This window comes from Pelobates fuscus, chromosome 7, assembly GCF_036172605.1.
Source record: "Pelobates fuscus isolate aPelFus1 chromosome 7, aPelFus1.pri, whole genome shotgun sequence".
NCBI classification, from domain to species: domain Eukaryota; kingdom Metazoa; phylum Chordata; class Amphibia; order Anura; family Pelobatidae; genus Pelobates; species Pelobates fuscus.
In genome coordinates, this window is record NC_086323.1 from 46,568,370 (window position 1) to 46,587,275 (window position 18,906).

General features: G+C 43.9%; 1 protein-coding gene across 1 annotated transcript in view; it reads left to right on the forward strand.

The window, feature by feature from the left end:
* Positions 1-4,495: 4,495 nt before the first annotated feature.
* Positions 4,496-18,906, forward strand: part of PATJ (PATJ crumbs cell polarity complex component) — a 231,961-nt gene continuing 217,550 nt past the window's right edge. The window contains exon 1 of the mRNA XM_063428064.1: positions 4,496-4,556. The gene's annotated coding sequence lies outside the window, so the exon portion shown is untranslated. The remainder of the gene's footprint in view (positions 4,557-18,906) is intronic.

Sequence of the window (18,906 nt, forward strand, 5' to 3'; positions counted from 1 at the left end):
AATATGAATCCGATAACAAAATAAAAGAAATGTGTTTTGCCTGCTCACTTATGTTTTCTTTAAAAATGGTACATATATTACCAATTCTCCAAATGCAAACATTTGAGCACAGCTGTATATATTATTACATAGAAGCACTAACCAGGCAGGTTAACATGGGGGGCAAAATCGTACTAAGCAGAAGGGGTAGCGGTCCAACCCTTGTGACAGGCAGCAGGAGGGTGCACAGATCAACCCTTCTAACCAGAGCAACCAGTAAATGGAGTCTGTGTGTACGTTTATATCCATGGGTGCAGCGGCATACATACCGCGGTCGCAGGGGTCGCAGCTGCGACTGGGCCCGTCACTTCAGGGGGCCCAGCCGCCCTGCTGAGCCCCACGACCGGGTACCAGTTGCCACATTTTGCGGCCCCGGCCCGCAAGGTAAACCGCTGGGGCCGCATATTAAGGGGTCCATCGGGTGGCCCATGCTGTCAGGGCTACCCGATGGATATGGATTTTCAGGGGGCACGGTCAGCGCTGGGCGCTTTAACAGCGCGACCGGGCCACCTGTGATTACATCACTGCTGGGAGGAAGTGACTCCTCCCAGCTATCAGTCCGTGCGGGAGGAAGCAGAAAGGAGGAGGGAGTCAGTTTCGCACCGGGGCCACATGGATTGTGTGTACGCCACTGCATGGGTGCATCTGTGTTTCCATTAATTTTTTGTATGTGTAAATATAAATGTGAGCATGTGTGTGTAATTTAACTAACAAAAAAATTGTTGGGGGTATGCAGACAAAAAAATAAAAGCTTCCATTCCCTAGCCTGTCCTGATTATCTTCCTATATACAACGCTCCACATTATTAGGCCTATCAAAGTCTTTAGTTCCATGGTCTTGATCTAAGAGAAATGTCAAATGTATATAGAAATCCAATCACCAACAGATCAGGTAAACTGAAAATGCAAATGGTATAGCAAAACTTAATTTCAGCAACCATTAAAAAGCTTCCAGGAAACTCTTAATGTTGTTAAATCATAACACATAAAATTAGTTATATAGTAAGCACTTATTCCTGACAGCAGTTAAATGATAATGCATCAATTATTCAATCAAAATTAAAGAGCATAGAGTTTGCTTTGAGTTTATTACAGTTATTTAGAGTTATTTACTAAACTGGGAAGTGTCAGATATTATCAAAGGAATTGCATTTTTAGGCCAAATTAATTAAATTTTTAAAAATTATTTTCTTAAAGGAACACTCTAAACACAATTACTACTAGAGCACACTGTAGTGGTTATAGTGTCAGGAGTGTGCTGTTGCTCTGCCATAGTAAGTAGTCAAATTATTTTAGAACGGTTTGACTTCTTACCTGGGAACTGCCCGGGCAGCACCCCGCAACCACTACTTCTAACAGCGACCTAGAAACCTCTTTGCCTGTGATAAGTGCATTGATGCAGGGATTAAAGGTGAAGTTACCTAGACCACTTCATCTCAGTGAGGTGGTCTGGGTGCGGTGTCCCTGTCCTTTTAATGTTTATTTTGCAGGGTTAAAATCACTGTGCAATAAAGGAAGTTTAAACATTACATCTCTCTTTAAAGGAAGTGTTTAGGAAGGCTGTGTAAGTCACAGGCACGGGCTGCATAAACAAAGTGATTCATATTGTATAAGTCACATGACAGAGAATTGAGAAGCGAGGCTGGAGGGGCATAATTCATACATCAAAGAGTAACATTGATACACGATTCATAATCATTGTTAAAGTATCTTTTAATTTAATACATGTATAACAGTCTTATTCCTTTGGTATGTCAATACTATATTTGACATCATATGTCTTACTCATGTCAATGGTAATATTGCTATTCTATGTCATTGCATGTACTACGTGTCTGCCAGTATTTGTAAATAAAGATATAATAAAAAATGCTTTATTAAAAGGTACCCTGTAGGGTCGGCACTTTAACAACATCCAGTGGTCAAAAGGAATTCTGTAAAAAAACAGGTCAACACTGCATATAAAGATTGCCACTATTTGGCAAAAATAAACAAAACAAAACACAAAAACAACATGATTTGGTTCTTTCAATGTAACAAATTAACCTTCTCTCGGAATTGATTTATGTTATTCATTTTGATTTCTATCCCATATACAACTTGATATTTACCCTGTTATATTGTCTATTGATTTTTTTTTTTTACTGCATAATCCATAAATAATGTATTTTGTTTTTAAATAACCTTCTGAGTTTAGTTTTTGTTAAAGTGGCAACTTCAATCATGTTTTTGTGTCCAAAACCCACATTTCTCTCCTTTTCTATTCCTCAGACATCATATCATCTTGTCAATTTTATTTTGTTCTACAATATCACAGCAGTGCATCGTCTCTAATAGTTGAGCATATAAAATTATCGCTCCTCTTTAACAGGGAATTAAAAAAACAGGATGTCTCTGAAATTTGATATCCGCTTAGATGTTGACAGGAAACTGTGTGTTGCTTGAATCTAGTATTCTCTTTAAAATGTCTTTTCACAGTTTTTGATTGAGGGAAATTAAAAATGGAATATGAATTCTTGCTGAATCAAAGAGAAATGAACTTTGAAGTTTATTTGCTCAGGTAAAGGCTTGGACATTAATTTCCTGACTTGGAAAACTTCCCAATAAATCTGTCTAATGTAACACTCTGCAGTCCAGCAGTGCAGGGCAGAGAGTTATCATTCTCTAAGAGGTATATGCTGCAACTCAGCCAGCAGAATTGACAAAATACGTAAAAATAGCCAAGATGGATGGTTTTCCAGCTCAGCTACATTAGCCTAAAATCGGCAATTTCCTTCTCCATAATTCATGGTTTATGGAATAAAGCCCCCAATCTGAAAACTCTAATCATTGTAGTGCCATCCTTCTTCAGGAAGGGAGGAAGTAAGTCTAATTGTTACTAGTTTGACTGGGGCACACCTTCCCTAACATTCTACAGCAGGGATGCCCAAAAGGGTCGATCCACGGATGCTTTAAAACGACAGCTTCCATGATGCTTTGTCATTCTACAGGCATGCAAAGGTATTCAAAGCAACATGGGAGTTCTAGTTCTGCAACGTCTGGGGATCTAAGTTTCGGGCACCCCTGAGCTACAGTATCTGCCTTTTCACATAACACTTTGAGGTTGGAGTACTTCTGTAGATGCTAGTTCCACCTTGTTTTCCGACCCTTCACTCATGTTGGTAGGAAGCACATATAAAGTGTATACAGAATTCATATACTGCAGAGCTCCTGGTAGATTGATCACCTCCAGTAGCATTTGATTTCTGCAACATGAATTGGTGATATGTGTCCAGTAAACCATGGTGGATCTGGCTGCCATAAGTACAAGCTTTAAAGAGTTTATTCACTAAAGTCCACATATGTAATAGAATGGCAAAATGTCACATAATCACCCTTCGGTCACTTACCTGTCCCTCGGCGCTGGTTCAGGCTCTTCCTCTACTGTCAGGAGAACAAAAGTGCCTCGCTGGCATTAGAACTTCCACCATAGGAAAGCATTGCATAGTACTTTCCTATGGGCTTTTGGGGGGCACTGGGTGACCTCATTCAAAGCGTGAGGATGTTCAGCATCAGTTAGGCGACCAAAGGTCGCTAGAGGTGGAGTTAACCCTCCAAGGTAATTATTGCAGTTTATCAATAACTGCAATATTACAATTGCAGGGTTAAGTGACCTGAATGAGTGGTCTGGGTGCCTATTAGTGTCCCTTTAAAGGGATTATCGAGTGCCAGGAAAACATATTAGTTTTCCTGGCACTGCAGGACCCTCTAGTGCCCCTCTCCCTCCCGCGCACGTGCATTAGACCTCCCCATAGGTAAGCATTATACAATGCTTTCCTATAGGGATTTCGGCAACGCAAGTCTCCTCTAGACAGCCACTAGAGGAGGACTTAACCCTGCAAGGTAAATATTGCAGTTTATGAAAACTGCAATAATTACACTTGCAAGGTTAAGGGTAGTGGGAGTTGGCACCCAGCCCACTCAAATGGGCAGAAGTGGTCTGGGTGCCTGGAGTGTCCCTTTAAATCTGGTCTACATTCTCTGTAATTTGGAGGCTGTATTGCAAACTATGTACATTTTGTTAACTGTATAGGTATTTATTTTATTTAGTGTGAATGCTTCCAGAAAGATATTTTTTACTAACCCAGACAATGGGATTTTGGAATTCAGTGAATAAAAACCATTAAACGTTTCCAGACTTGCATTCTAGGCAAAAACAAACAAAAATAAAATAATAAAATGTTTACTTAATACAGTAATTGTACAGTAACCAACTATTTTAGAGTATGGACAGGATTCAGCACATTACACTCCCAGAGAAACAGGCTGGGTTCAGGCTTAGCACAAACACACACTTCCTGTTCTTCCAATCCACTCCCTACTCCCTCAACCTGTATGTTTACCTTGTGAAATTCCTTCGACGTCTCCTGTGAGTGTACATTTTGTTACTTTTCAATAAAGCTCGTTTAAAAAAAACAACACACCAGGCAAAGTGCAGCTGCTACAGTGTTGGAGTGATTGGAAAGAGCTGGGATTGAGGTATGTGCAGAGCACAGTTTAGAGAAACAGGAGCCCCTGACACTGAGCTGGGTCTTGAAGGGGCTTTTTTTTTTTTTTTACCTACAGCCCCTAAGGTGTAGCTCCTGCATAAGGTGATCCCACCCATCTTGCTCCTCTTAGAAGTGATGGCTTATGTATTGCAACATTGTATCACTGAGTGTTACAGAGAAGCAGGAAGTAACTTGAAATTCCAAACATTTTCAATGCAAATATATAAATGTAAAACCATTATTATTATTTTTTATAATTTGGGATTTCTTTTCACTTTCTGTCATAGTACAGTTAAATAGTGAGGAACTGATTTATTTAATAGAAATGTGTCTGTAGATTTCATTAATCCAGGTGTGTCCCATCCAGCAATTGTTTGCTTTAATTTGACTTGTTTGGGTTTAATTCTATCTTGTAGAAAACACAACAGAAATATTAGGAAATGGACAGTGGCAAATTCACCATAATACCCCCATTAACCCCTTAAGGACACGACATGTGTGACATGTCATGATTCCCTTTTATTCCAGAAGTTTGGTCCTTAAAGGGTTAAAGGGGAAGGGTGAGTGTCACCAGTGATGATATAATCTCTAAGAAAATGAAAACATGGGGGGGGGGGAATGATCAGCAAGTCATATAGGAATCTGTTTAACAACATAGTCCTTAGTGACATACTATTATTGAGCCCTGCCATGTCTCAAGAGGGTATTCTTGTTCTGAATGGGGTCTTGAAGGACCAGATGGTTTGCCCTTATGGGATTTAATACTACTCAAAATTAAAGGTGTTATAAAATATATGGTTTATTCACCGAACAGTGAGTTGTGGTGAATTGAGAACCAATGTAAACATTCTTGTATTGTACCATTATCCAGTGTACTTCTTATGATAGCAGTGATTTTACAGGGTTATTCGCATACAGAGTTTGGCTATTTTGACGTTGCATTTGAAATTCCCTTTTGAATACTCACTTTAGTAAATATGTCTGTAAATGTAAGTTATAGGAAATTCAAAGTGATTTGTAAATCCTAGGCCAACATCGCGAAACTGAAAACATAACTGATTTTGAGGTTTGTTTTTTCCAAATCAGACACTTCGGACTAAAATTAAAATATCACTTCTAAGTCCTGTTTGTTCATAGTTTAGTGGAAAATGCTTGCATTGATCAATGACTAAGTTGTATGTTAAAGGTATTAGAATAGTCAAGGTGAGAAAAAAACAAAAACTGAGATTTACTAAATAAGGTATTGTAGAGAATTGATTTTGTTAATAAAAGCAATACTCTTGGCACCATAACAACTGTGACTTATTGTAGTGGTTATGGTACAGTGAAGCTATGGTTGCAGTTTCCCCAGTTTTCCTCCGACATCCAAGTCCCAGCCCCTTTGCCACCATCATAATGCTGGAAGTTTCAGTTATGCTTAACATTTGTCCAGTTTTGAAGAACAGTGATTGGTTGTAACATCTGGCCTAAGCAGTTCCCAATGTTCACAGCCTATCATTGCCATTTTACTCATTGCTGCTTTAAAGTGTAATGTCTGCGTTGGAATATGTCTCTTACTGATCTCATAATTATGTGGTTGGCTGTGAATCATAGGAATTGTATACCAGCTGCAGGATTTTCTGCCTGCACTTGCTGTGTACTTGTTATTTCCACTTATAGAGATTTTGCACATCTTACAATAAAAACTTACTTTTTTGCACAGCAAATGTCTAGTTCATTGACTTTACAGACACTAGAATTTATATTTTTTGTTTGTTCTTCAAACTCTGTGGGGATTCACATGAGAATGAACAAAAAAATGTTGCCCCTCTCCCCAGTTTACATAATTAACACATTTATTATATGGAAATCAAAATGCAAAAAAACAAAACAATTTTTTTTTTGTAAACGTTGGCACTGTATATTTTATGGTGATAATCTTTATTTTTATGGGAGTTCTATTGAAAGTTGGAGCTTGTTTTCTCACTTTGTGGAAATAATGTCTTCCCATTCAAGGAGATAAGCTGGGCAATATGAACAATTGCTTTTGATAGAAGCCTCCTGATAGAGATTTGTACTTTTACCATGTGAATAGGATAAATACTAAGACTTACAAGCACCATAACCACTATAGCCTGCTGTAGTGGTTATGGTGTCAGGAGTACACTGGCCTGGTTCCTCAGTAATGGGACAAACCGCAAAGCAATGGGTTCCAAGGCTCGTTTCATGTTTGCTGACACAAACTGACCAGTCGCCATTCATTGGTTGAGAGTGTCAGTTGACTACTCTGCCAATGAACGGCACACTGTGCAGAAAACAATTTGCACAGAATTTGCATTGCCTGCAACTCTAATGATGCCCCATTGACACTTCCGGAGGTGGGGTTATACCTTTTGGAAGCAGAGGGGTCAAACACCATATGTGCATCGTTTCAAAGTATGCTGCACATACAGACTTAAGGCACCATGACCACGTCAAATCACTGAACTGGTTATAGAGCTTGGAGTAACTCTTTAAATGGATACATTAGTGCCAGGAATGAAAAGCTGAACTCCTGGCACTATCGCTCCTCCAGCCCCCCTCTCTTTTTGCCTCCCCCTCCCCTCCCCCCTGGTAAATAAAGGGTTAAAACTTATTTACTTACCTTATTTACTTATGCCCCGCCCCCTCTGATGTCCCGTGACGAGCAGGCGCTAATGCGCATGCGCTGCAAATGCTGCGTGTGCATTAGTCCTCCCCACAGGAAAGCATTGAATCCATGCTTTCCTATGGGTAAAAATCTGACACTGGATGTCCTTATACAGAGCGTGAGCATGTCCAGCGTCATATACCAGAATGTCGATCCAGGAAGCACCTCCAATGGCTGTCTGGGAGAGTTTTTTTTCTGTAACAGCAATGTTTAACATTGCAGCACTAAGGGCAATAGCTACTCTGCACCCAGACCACTTCAATGAGCTAAAGTGGTATGGGTGCCTGTAGTGTCTCTTTAACTCCATCTTCTAAGTAGTAGAAAACTGCAGCTTTTTTATTTTGGATTTTTGAAGCTGATAGACAAGGTTTGTTGGAATGACAGTGGTGACAAATCTGTCACCATTTAGAAGGTTTATTATTTTTTTATTAAACCACACTTGGCTTTGCCTGTAACTCACTGTATGTATGTCTGTAGAAATAATTATCTCTCTAGTCTTTTGCAAAAGGAATGGCAGCCCAAATACATAAACCAAAATAACTCTCATTTACCCCAATAAACACTGTTAATAATGTAGCGCTTACGGTGATGTAGAAATTAGGAACTTTCACTTCTCTCGGAATGATATTTCCTGTGTATGTCATGCAGGCCATGCACATTATTCTGTGGTTTTGTAGTGTTTGCTTATGTTTAGTTCCAGTTAGTCGTTGCATAGCGTTTACCATTATGTGAGTAAGTAAATATCTATTGATTCTCTCTACCTGTATATTCCTGTCTACCTGTTATGAATTACCCTCCCAGTTTCTCATACTGTGAGTTTCTGTCGCATGGTTTTGTCTTGCCCTTGTGAAGCTCCTCATACATTTGCTTGTATTATTCCTGGCAGTTTTGATATTCCTTCCCCTATTTGTCATTTAATAAATTGTGCCAAAAATTCACCAAACATTACCTGGAAAGGTTTTGGTGACATTTTCATAAAACTCTTACAATTAACAAGTAGTGGAATCTTGAGATAATTGGGCAGTTGGCTCTGACAATAGAAAGAATGTGTACAGTACGCACTGATGCCATTTCATTGTACAAGAGGACCATGACAAACATCTGTAAATTAGTCTAGGAATAAAATGATTGCATGCATGCGCTGTCTGTGGGAATGTACAGACCTTTGTCTTATCCATCCTTTGTTTCTCCTGTATCGGCTGAGGCAGATGAAGTCATGTCATTTATGTATTTTATGTATTTTGTGTATTTGTGAGAGTACAAAATTGGTCTACAAGATATGACATGAGATTGTAGGATTTCCCACTGAGGATCTTGCACATACTCACTGAGTTAACCTAGAAAAACTCATAAGTAACATTCACTCACGCATGCTCTTGTATAATACCGTATGGGCACATTACTAATCGCTTTTTATGTTTGATTGTCTAAAAATAAAAATCAGTCCCTCTTTAAAGAGTTTTTCCCCTTTTTGGAATTATTCTATATGCTCCCCTAGAAAAGTGATCAAAGAGCATTTAAAACTAAAGTTTACCTACCTTAATCTACCACTGGGCAAAAGCTCCTTGGCGCAGCTTGGTGCACCCCATTTTGATGTCACGGGAGTCACACAGAGGTCAAGGTGCAAGTGCGTGCTCTGAGCCGGCAAGGGGAGGTAATGGGGGAAGAGGGAGGGTGGGTGGATTATTAAAAAAATATTAGATGGGATTTGTAGACGGAAGGGCTTCACTCAGGGTGGGTGGGAGGGGGAAGAAGCAGTTACGTTTGTTGCCTGCTTGAAGTGCGCACTAATGACAGACGTACTTTATGCACGGAAATGACATTAAACAGTCTGGAGTACTGGGCTGCATGTCAAGTGTGCTGGGGGTGCAACTAGCACACAATTAAAAATATCTCTGGATGTGCAGTACTTCAGCTTAAAACGCTGCAAATCCAGACTCGTAACAACCTGACCACTTCAAATAGCAGAAGTGGTCATGGTGGTTGGAGTAACCATTTAAGTTTGTGGTAAGATAGAGCCCTAATCACTGCCTGTCTCGTTCTGCCTTTTTTCTTTGCTCTCTGTAGAACTCAGACCATGGGTATTTCCGAAGCATTTCTCAAGTCTTGGAAGCCAGGCACCCAGACCACTTCTGCCCATTGGAGTGGTCAGGGTGCCAACTCCCACTACCCTTAACTCTGCAGCTGTAAATATTACAGTTTTCATAAACTGCAATAATTACATTGCAGGGTTAACTCCTGCCCTACTAGACAGGCACTAGAGGGCACTTCCTGGTTTATAGCACTGGTTTGCTGTGCTAGAGCGTCGCTGGATGTCCTCACGCTGTGTGAGGACCTCCAGCTTCGCTCAATTCCCCGTAGGAAAGCATTGAAAGCATTTTCAATGGTTTCCTATGGAGAGTCTAATGCGCGCGCGCGCGCTGCATTGCCGCGCATGCACATTAGGTCTCCTCTGCCGGCGGCCGCACATGCGCGATCAGTCTCCCCCGCTGGATGACGTCGGTGGGGGAGGAGTGTGGGCGGACCCGAAACCACCGCCGTGGGACATTGGCGGGGGGTCTCAGGTAAGTCACTGAAGGGGTTTTCACCCCTTCAGCAACATGGGATGGGTGTTAGGAGGGAGAGGGTAAAACGGTTTGTTTTCCTGGCACTGGAGTGTCCCTTTAATTGGCATAATTCTCCAATTTAGTTATTGTTCAAATTTGCTGTTTTTGGCTCAAATGTGAAATTCAACACCTTTTTTAAATCATACCTACTAACATTTCAAATGGACCAAGAGGGACACTTTCGTTTTTTAGAAAACACAGATCACACAAAGATACAGTTTTTAAAATTTTACAATGCTACTTAAAATCACCTATCTCAGGAAACAAATAGTACATTATATGGCCATATCTTGTTAAGTCCACCACTACGTCAATACTCCATATTGGTGTGTTCTACATTCATTTTAATATGGGAGTCAAATTAAATGCACCCCGCCCCCCAGCTTCAGATGCCCCTCTGGAGGTGACCACAGTTAACCCCTTAAGGACCGAGGACGGTTCAGGACCGTCATCGGCATTTTTGCATTGCCGACCGAGGACGGTCCTGAACCGTCCTAACGGTCCAATGTACTTACCCGATCGCCGTCGTTCCCCCGGCGGCGATTGGCGGTGCTCCCGTTGTGGGGAGACTGCCTGCAGCCCAGACAGTCTCCCCATGGCGAATTAGGACCCCTGTGGCCATATGATCGCTCAACAGGGCGACCACATGGTCACAATAGGTGTCCATGTGTCTGCCTGCAGGGGGACTGTCTGTGCTGACAGGCAGTCTCCCTGCTTAGTGTAAAATCATAAAAAGAAAATAAAGTTTATAGTTAATAAATAAAAATAATAATTATATATGTGTATATATATATATATATATGATATATAGACGTATATTATATATATATATATATATATATATACGTCTAAATATCATATATATATAATGTCATACTAAGTGTATTTTTATATTAATATGTACATATATTAATATAAAAATACACTTATAAATAAATTACACACGTGTGTATATATATATAATATATATAATTATATATATTGTATATATTATTATAAACTACAAATAATAAGTAATTTAAATTAAATTAAAAAAATTAAAAATTTAAAAAAAAATTATATATCTATACGAAATTTTATTCTAACTGTATTTTGATATTAATATATATATATTTATATCAAAATACACTTAGAATGAAATTGGATATATATCTATGTATATATAAATAAATAAAAAGAATACGAACTATTCATATGTCCATATACAAAATTACATAAATAATTATATAAATATACACGTAGACTTCAAATATATAAAAATGCATATATATTTAAATTCTGCGTGCGTATTTATGTAATATTTTTACATAATTAAGTTATTTTATTTATTGCAATTTAAGGGACCTGCCTGCCAACCCAGGCCGAAAGTCCAGAGAATTTAATTTGCTATCACTGTATTTTACCCTGTAACGTTCTACGACACCCTAAAACCTGTACATGGGGGGTACTGTTTTACTCTGGAGACTTCGCTGAACACAAATATTAGGGATTCAAAACAGTAAAACATATCACAGCGAGGATATTGTCAGTGAAAGTGACTTTTTTTTTGCATTTTTCACACACAAACAGCACTTTTACTGATGATATAATTGTTGTGATACATTTTCCAGTTTTGAAACACTAATATTTGTGTTCAGCAAAGTCTCCTGAGTATAACAGTACCCCCCATGTACAGGTTTTATAGCGTTTTTGAAAGTTACAGGGTCAAATATATGGGTCAAATATTTTTATATTGAAAATGGCCAGGTTGGTTAGGTTGCCTTTTAGAGCGTATGGTAGCCCAGGAATGAGAATTACCCCCATGATGGCATACCATTTGCAAAAGAAGACAACCCAAGGTATTGCAAATGGGGTATGTCCAGTCTTTTTTAGTAACCACTTAGTCACAAACACTGGCCAAAATTAGCATTCAATTTAGTCTTTTACTTTTTTCACACACAAACAAATATGAACGCTAACTTTGGCCAGTGTTTGCGACTAAGTGGCTACTAAAAAAGTCTGGACATACCCCATATTGAATACCCTGGGTTGTCTACTTTTAAAAAAATATGTACATGTGGGGTGTTATTTAGCGATTTATGACAGATAATAGTGTTACAATGTCACTATTGATACATTTAAAAAATATAGGTTTTTTTTTAAAACCGCAATATCCTACTTGTACCTCTAGCCCTATAACATGCAAAAAAATAGCAAAAAGCATGTAAACACTGGGTATTTTTAAACTCAGGACAACATTTTGAATCTATTTAGCAGTTTTTTTCATTCGCTTTTGTAGATGAGTAAAAGATTTTTTACATAAAAGTCAAAAAACATGTATTTTTTTCAATTTTTCATCATATTTTTTCATTTTTTTAAAATTAAATTACATGAGATTATATAAATAATGGTATGTAAAGAAAGCCCCTTTTGTCCTGAAAAAAACAATATATAATTTGTATGGGAACAGTAAATGAGAGAGCGGAAAATTACAGCTAAACACAAACACCACAAAAGTGTAAAAAGATGCCTGGTCGCAAATGTACAACATCGCAAAAACAGTCCGGTCCTTAAGGGGTTAAGTATAAATTTGAGGAGGTTTTGGATAGCAATGTCACTTAAATAAAAATGTTTTATTTGATATAGAGGTGATAAATGATTTGCCCTGTGAGTATACATATATCAAAGCTCTATCACTTTGTTTAGTTTTGACACTGTGTGTTTGTATTGTGGTTTTTATTATATATATACTCTTATAACAGATGAATCAAATACACTTTAGTTAATTTAGCACTATTTAATTATTCTCCCACGTTAAAATTAGTGTAGGTCCCACATATATTGGGGTGTTGTGGTGTAGTAATGGGTTTAACACAATATGGCCATAGGGTGGAACTGAATCTCTATGTCTGTTTGCTGAGTTAGATGATTTTAAGTAGCCTTGAAAAAATTAAACTGTATTTTTGTGAGACCAATATTTTGGTCTCTAAATTTGCCACCGTTGAGAAATGCATTTCTCTGTGCCCCAAGTCTCCTCCCCCCCTAAGGCATGCTATTAAAAGAGATTTTAGGTGACTTACTAATAATTCTTGCAACTAAAATTGCAATTTAGAACAAGGTCAGTGTATATGATTTACTCAGACTGATTTCTAAACACATTACATGGTATGAGCCAAAAGAAGGCAAAGAAACAACAACTTTTGTGTAGTGTATTGTAATTTAAAAATACACATGACATGCGCACAGTCGATTATTCGGCAGGTGCGCTGTTTACCCCAACCCCCAATAACTTACAGACACCGTATTTCTGTTGGAATATAAAAGTCCACAGCTTTATTTATTATTATAAACAAGGTAACAAATTGTGGTCATTGCCACATAATGTAAATTTACCCCCACCCCCCACCGTACATAAATTACCCCCGGCAATGACCCCGCCCAATAACAATAAATAACATTATAAATAACAAATAACACATAACACATGGCCTACCAAAGAGGCCCCATATCCATAACTTTTTTAACTGTAGGGGTGTACCGAGACCCCCCTACACCACCTGGTTCGGAGCCACCGATGAGCTCGAACCCACAAACCATTTCACACTCCAGTCTAATCCAGCCTAACCAATTTATACTCCTCCTACCTTCCAATTACCCAAGCCCTATCCTGCCATAGCAAGAGACTTGAACCCTTAATGTCTCGAGCGACCCCCACCACACATAAATAGGGCTTTGGCAATACCTTCCTGGAAACCTAAATTTAATAGATCACACCCAACCTCAGACAGGTGCACACCATCCCGCCTAAAATAACCGGGCAACCCGCCCTCCAATTCAAAGTGCCTCACTGGGACCCCCCCTATCCTCCTAATAAAGACAGACATGGCCTTATTTACTTTACCTCGGCAACGTGCCACAGCCGCCGGGTCCCTGGCATGCCTCCAGTTCAACCGCGGCACCATCTCAGACCACACTATTGCAACTCCAGGGACCAGTTCCCGTACCCTATCCAGGTCCCTCTTCATTCTCCTGACCAACACCTTCTGGGGGACCAAACCTAAGTCATTGCCCCCACCGTGAATTAAAAGTATATCCGGGGCAAGCCCCCTTGACAACATCCCAAAAATCTCCCCACTTATGCTCTGCCAGCTGAAACCCCGAAAACCAAACCACCGAAGGTCCACTGTGTCCAGAAGAAAACCCAGTTGTGTGCCTTGTCTCCGAACTGCGGCCCTCTTCTCCGCCCAGTAGACAAACGAGTGACCCACCAGCCAAGCGACCAAGCCTGAAAGGAAACAAATTCAGTTAACCGGCAGAGCACCCATTTCCCACATCCACAACATTCCATTCACACCAACTTTTCCGGCCTTACATATGCACAGAACCTGATGGATTCCCATCTCCCAATCTGCTTTATCCGCTCCTCCCCTAGCCCGAGACGCGCCGCCTCAGTCGCAGCCCCGATACGGAAGGAGTGCGTACCAAATTGTCCGGGCTGCAAGCCCAATCTCGTTAACCCCATGCGGAAGACTCGCAAGAACTGAAAGCGCGACAGCGCTCTCCCATCCTCGTGAATCAAGAAGCAACCACCAACCTTCGGGCGAATCTGCAAAAACATGTCCCCACACACCACCGGGCACACCGGGGACCCTGGTAGCGAGGACAGGACAATTTTCTTACCCTTTCCAAAGACGTCCGTCTTCGAGCGCCGGAGCCAAATCACGACCTTGTCCTGTTCGATAACCACATCCTCATACCGGAGACCCGTTGCCCCCGACCTATTGGCGCTCACCAATTCGCCAATACGAAAAGCCCCAAAGAAAGCCCATACGAAAGCCACAGAGAACAAAGTTACCTCAAATGCCGAACTGCACACTTCGTTCAACAACCCCACCAACCCTTGAAGGGTGGCAAAGGACACCGGCCTCCTCGTATCCACAGACCTCCTGCCCTTCTTGAATCCCTTCAACGTTTGCTTCACCAAAAAATGTTTTGTCAAGTCTTCCCACCCGTTAAACTTGAACAGGAAAGCTAACGCAGACATGTAGCGCTCCACCCTAGAAGGGGACGACCCACCTGCCACCAACCTGCAAAGAAGCCACAACAGCGTATCCAACCTACCGGCTGCGGAATCGCCTGCTCCCGCCTGGGACATCATCTCCTCCCATTCACTCCAAACCTTTGTATAAGCGGCCCAAGTCCCCGGTGCCAGCGAGCTCCTTATGTATCGCCCAAGCACAACGTCCCGAGCCGCCACATTTCCTCCGGGCACGCCTGCCCTTTCGCTTGCGCGTCCGGTGCTGCTTCCCGGAACCGCTCCCACTGCGAACGAGAGAGCGTCAGCGACCACATTCAGCAGACCCGGCACGTGCCGCGCCCTGAAGACAATGTTCCAAGACATACACAAGAGCACTAGCTGCCGCAACAACCTTACCACAGGAAGGGACGATGCCAATAGACTATATTAATTACCTGTACCACTGCCATATTATCAGAGTGGAAGATAACTTTCTTGTCCTTGAGCTCCCTGCCCCAGAGCGATACCGCTACCACTACTGGAAAAAGCTCCAAAAAGGCAAGGTTCCTAATCAAGGGGCTCTCGGACCAAGCCTTAGGCCAAACCTCGGCACACCACTTGCCCCCAAGGTAAGCCCCAAAGCCAACGCTCCCCGAGGCGTCCGTAAACAGCCCGGCGTCGCCAGATGCCTTCATCGCATCCCTGAAAAACACCCGCCCGTTAAATTTAGTGAGGAAGCGGTCCCATATGTCCAAGTCCTCTCTCATGCCTACAGACACCCTGATGTAATGACTTGGTAGTCGAACACCACAGGTAGCCCTAGCCAGCAATCTACAAAAAACCCTACCCATAGGGATCACCTTACAGGCGAAGTTAAGGCTGCCGAGCAAGGACTGCAGTCCCCGAAGCGTAACTTTCCTAGCGCCCTTTATCGCGTTCACCTGCTGGCGGAGCACCCTCAACTTCTCCTCCGGCAGCCTACATTCCCCCACGACCGAGTCGATTTCCAGCCCTAGAAAACTCAGGCACTCGGTCGGGCCCACTGTCTTGTCCTCAGCCAGAGGAATCCCAAACTGTTGCGCTACCCTCTGAAAAACCCGCAGTATCTGGGCACATCTGTCGGACCCAGCCGGGCCCACACACAGAAAGTCGTCCAGGTAATGGACCACCGTACCCCCGCCCGTTTCCTTACGCACTACCCACTCCAAGAACGTGCTAAACTTTTCAAAATACGCACATGAAATGGAGCAACCCATGGGTAGGCACAGGTCCACGAAAAACTTACCCTCAAAAAGGCACCCCAACAAATGGTGACAGTCTGGGTGGATAGGAAGGAGCCGGAATGCTGCTTCCACATCCACCTTCGCCATCAAAGCCCCTCGCCCTGCTCTCCGAACCAACTCGACAGCATGGTCGAATGATGCATACGATACGGAGCACAGGGCCTCATCGATGTCATCATTTACTGACGCCCCTTTCGGGAATGATAAATGATGGATCAACCTAAACTTACCCGCCTCCTTCTTGGGGACTACCCCTAGCGGGGACACCCTCAAGTCAGGCAACGGCGGAGCCTCGAACGGCCCTGCCATCCTACCCAGTTGCACCTCCCTCAGCAACTTGTCCCGCACAACTCCCGGGTGCTCCCCCACCGACTTGAGGTTACTGCATAACCTCCCCACATCCCTACTCTGAAACGGTATTGAAAAACCCTCCATAAAGCCTTGCCATAAGAATTCGGCGTCCTGATGGTTACCGTACTGTTTTAGCCACGGTAGCATCTCGCCTATTTTCACCGGGGTTGCCCCCCGCGGCAGCGGAGGGGGCCGACGCTCCATTGGCTCCCACTCCTGGTGCAGACTTACCTCGCTTAAAACACCGACTGGCTCCATGGGCCCCCCCACAACCGGAGCACTCGTGCTTAAACCTGCACGACGTTCCCCACTTGCATTGGCCCTCGTTAAAGAGCCAACAGAAGCCTTTCTTTTGCCCGGCCGATGCAGGTCCCCCAGGGGCCGCACCGGCCGTCCCGTGAAAGGGAACAGCCTTCTGCGCCATCATGAGCCGCATCCAGAGGGGAAGGTCCATTTGATCCCACCGCATGCTGGGATTCGCCGCTAACCTCTGGCGAAATTGTTCGTCGTACCGCCACCAGGCGACCCCACCATAAGTCCGGTACGCTTCCCCAATCCCGTCTAGGTAGCAAAACAGTTGGGAGCATTTATCCGGCGACTTTTCCCCTATCACGATGGCCAGGATACAAAAAGCCCTTAGCCAGTTCCCAAACGTTTTGGGAATCTTCCGATACCTACGCCTTTTCTCCTCCTCTTCCTTCTTCGCGTCCTTCTTGTCCTCCTCCTTCATGTCTAAGAACTCCTCCAACGGGAGTAGGGAAAAAACCTCCACAAACTCACCCTTCCAAATTTTTTCCTTTATGTCCATTTTTAGATGACAACCTAATGGGCCCGAGAAAGACACGTGCACGTTTTGCCGCGCAGCGTCGGTAATTTCGCCCCCAATACCAACCTTCTCCCCTGACTCCTTAGTAGCTTCAGACGCAGATAACCCCACCTCGCTATCCTGTGCTGGACCCACGGCCCTACCCGGTGACCCTTGGCCCTTCTCACACGTCCACACTCTCCCAAACTGAGGTGAAGCCATTTCCCCACCCGCCCATGAGTCTAAGAAAGATTTTAAACAATTCAATAGTGTTCCTGCGTGTGGTGCAACAGTTGACTCACCGCCTGAGCCCGAAGCCGCAGAAGGCCGTGGGTTCGTTTCCCTTCCGTCCGCCATGCTTGGCTCCGGAGCATCCAATTGGCACCGACTCCTGTCAGCCTGGCCCTGCCTCAGGACCGCGGGTGTAGTGCTGCGAGACCTGCAAGGAGAACGACACCTGGGTAGTGTGTCCACATGATCACATACCCGCCCAACCTCCTTATGCTCCTGCCTGTAGTTCCGCACCATGTCCCGCCTCCCTGCCTGGCCCTCCCGGCCGTAAGCGCTGTGCCGCTGACCTGGCGAGCTCCTGCCTGATGACCCAGACGCACTGCGCCGCTGCCTCCTCCTCCGTTCCCCTGAAACTGATCTCCTCCTGCTATGCCTGCTTGTTGACCTGCTCCTCTCTCTGCCCCTCCACCCGTCAGCCTGCCTCCTGTCATGCCTGGCACTGACGCCGCGCTGCTCCCTGCTGCGATGCGGCCTAGGGCTGTGCGAGAGACCCCGCCGTCCCTGGGAGCCGCCCCTGTGGCCCTCCCGCTCTCTCCCAGCCCGTCCCGTCTCCATGCCCTGGGCTGATTCCTGGGAGCTATCCCGACCCGCTGAACCTGGCCCCTTTTGGGCCGCCTTGTGAACTGGGGATTCCACCTGCCTGTCCTGGCGTCTCCGGTCCGCTAAAGCCGCGGGCCCTGCCTGCCCCAAAGTACCTGGCTGGGCGGACCCGCCGTCTGTGTCCCCCGTGCTGCACCTGGCCCCACTAGAGGCCGCCCCCGTTGTGTCCCCTTGTACAGGGGCTCCCCTTGCCATCAGGGGGACCGCCTGATCTCTAGAGGCCTCCGCTCTGCCCCCCGCCCGCTGCCCGGCCCCAGCGCCATTCCCTGACTCACCGGGCCGCAACTGCTCGCTGCTCCCTCCATCCGATCCGCTTCGGGCTCCATGCCTGGGTTCAGCCGCTGGGGCGGTCTCGCCCTCCTCATGGAACGCCGTGCAGCCGCCGCAGGGGTTGTAGGGGGGGGACCCTGAGCCCCCAGTTGCTCATGAAGCCAGGCCAGTCCTCTATCCCGCACAGCAGCTCTCACTCCCTCCAGGATTTCTTCCATCGATGCCATGATCTGAAAGACAAAAGAAAAACCAACACAGACCTGCCAAAAACAATTACCAGGTAAGTGTCAGTTTAGTTAAAATGTCCCTTACTCATAAAATGGCTGCTTAATATACTCCTATTATCCAACCCCCATTTACAAATAGCCACGCCCCTTTAACTGGTTACTCCCCTGCCTACTCCTGGCTCTGTCAAGGCCCACTCCCCTGACTGCGCTGTTCCATGGGCTTCATTACTGTAGGTACTTTT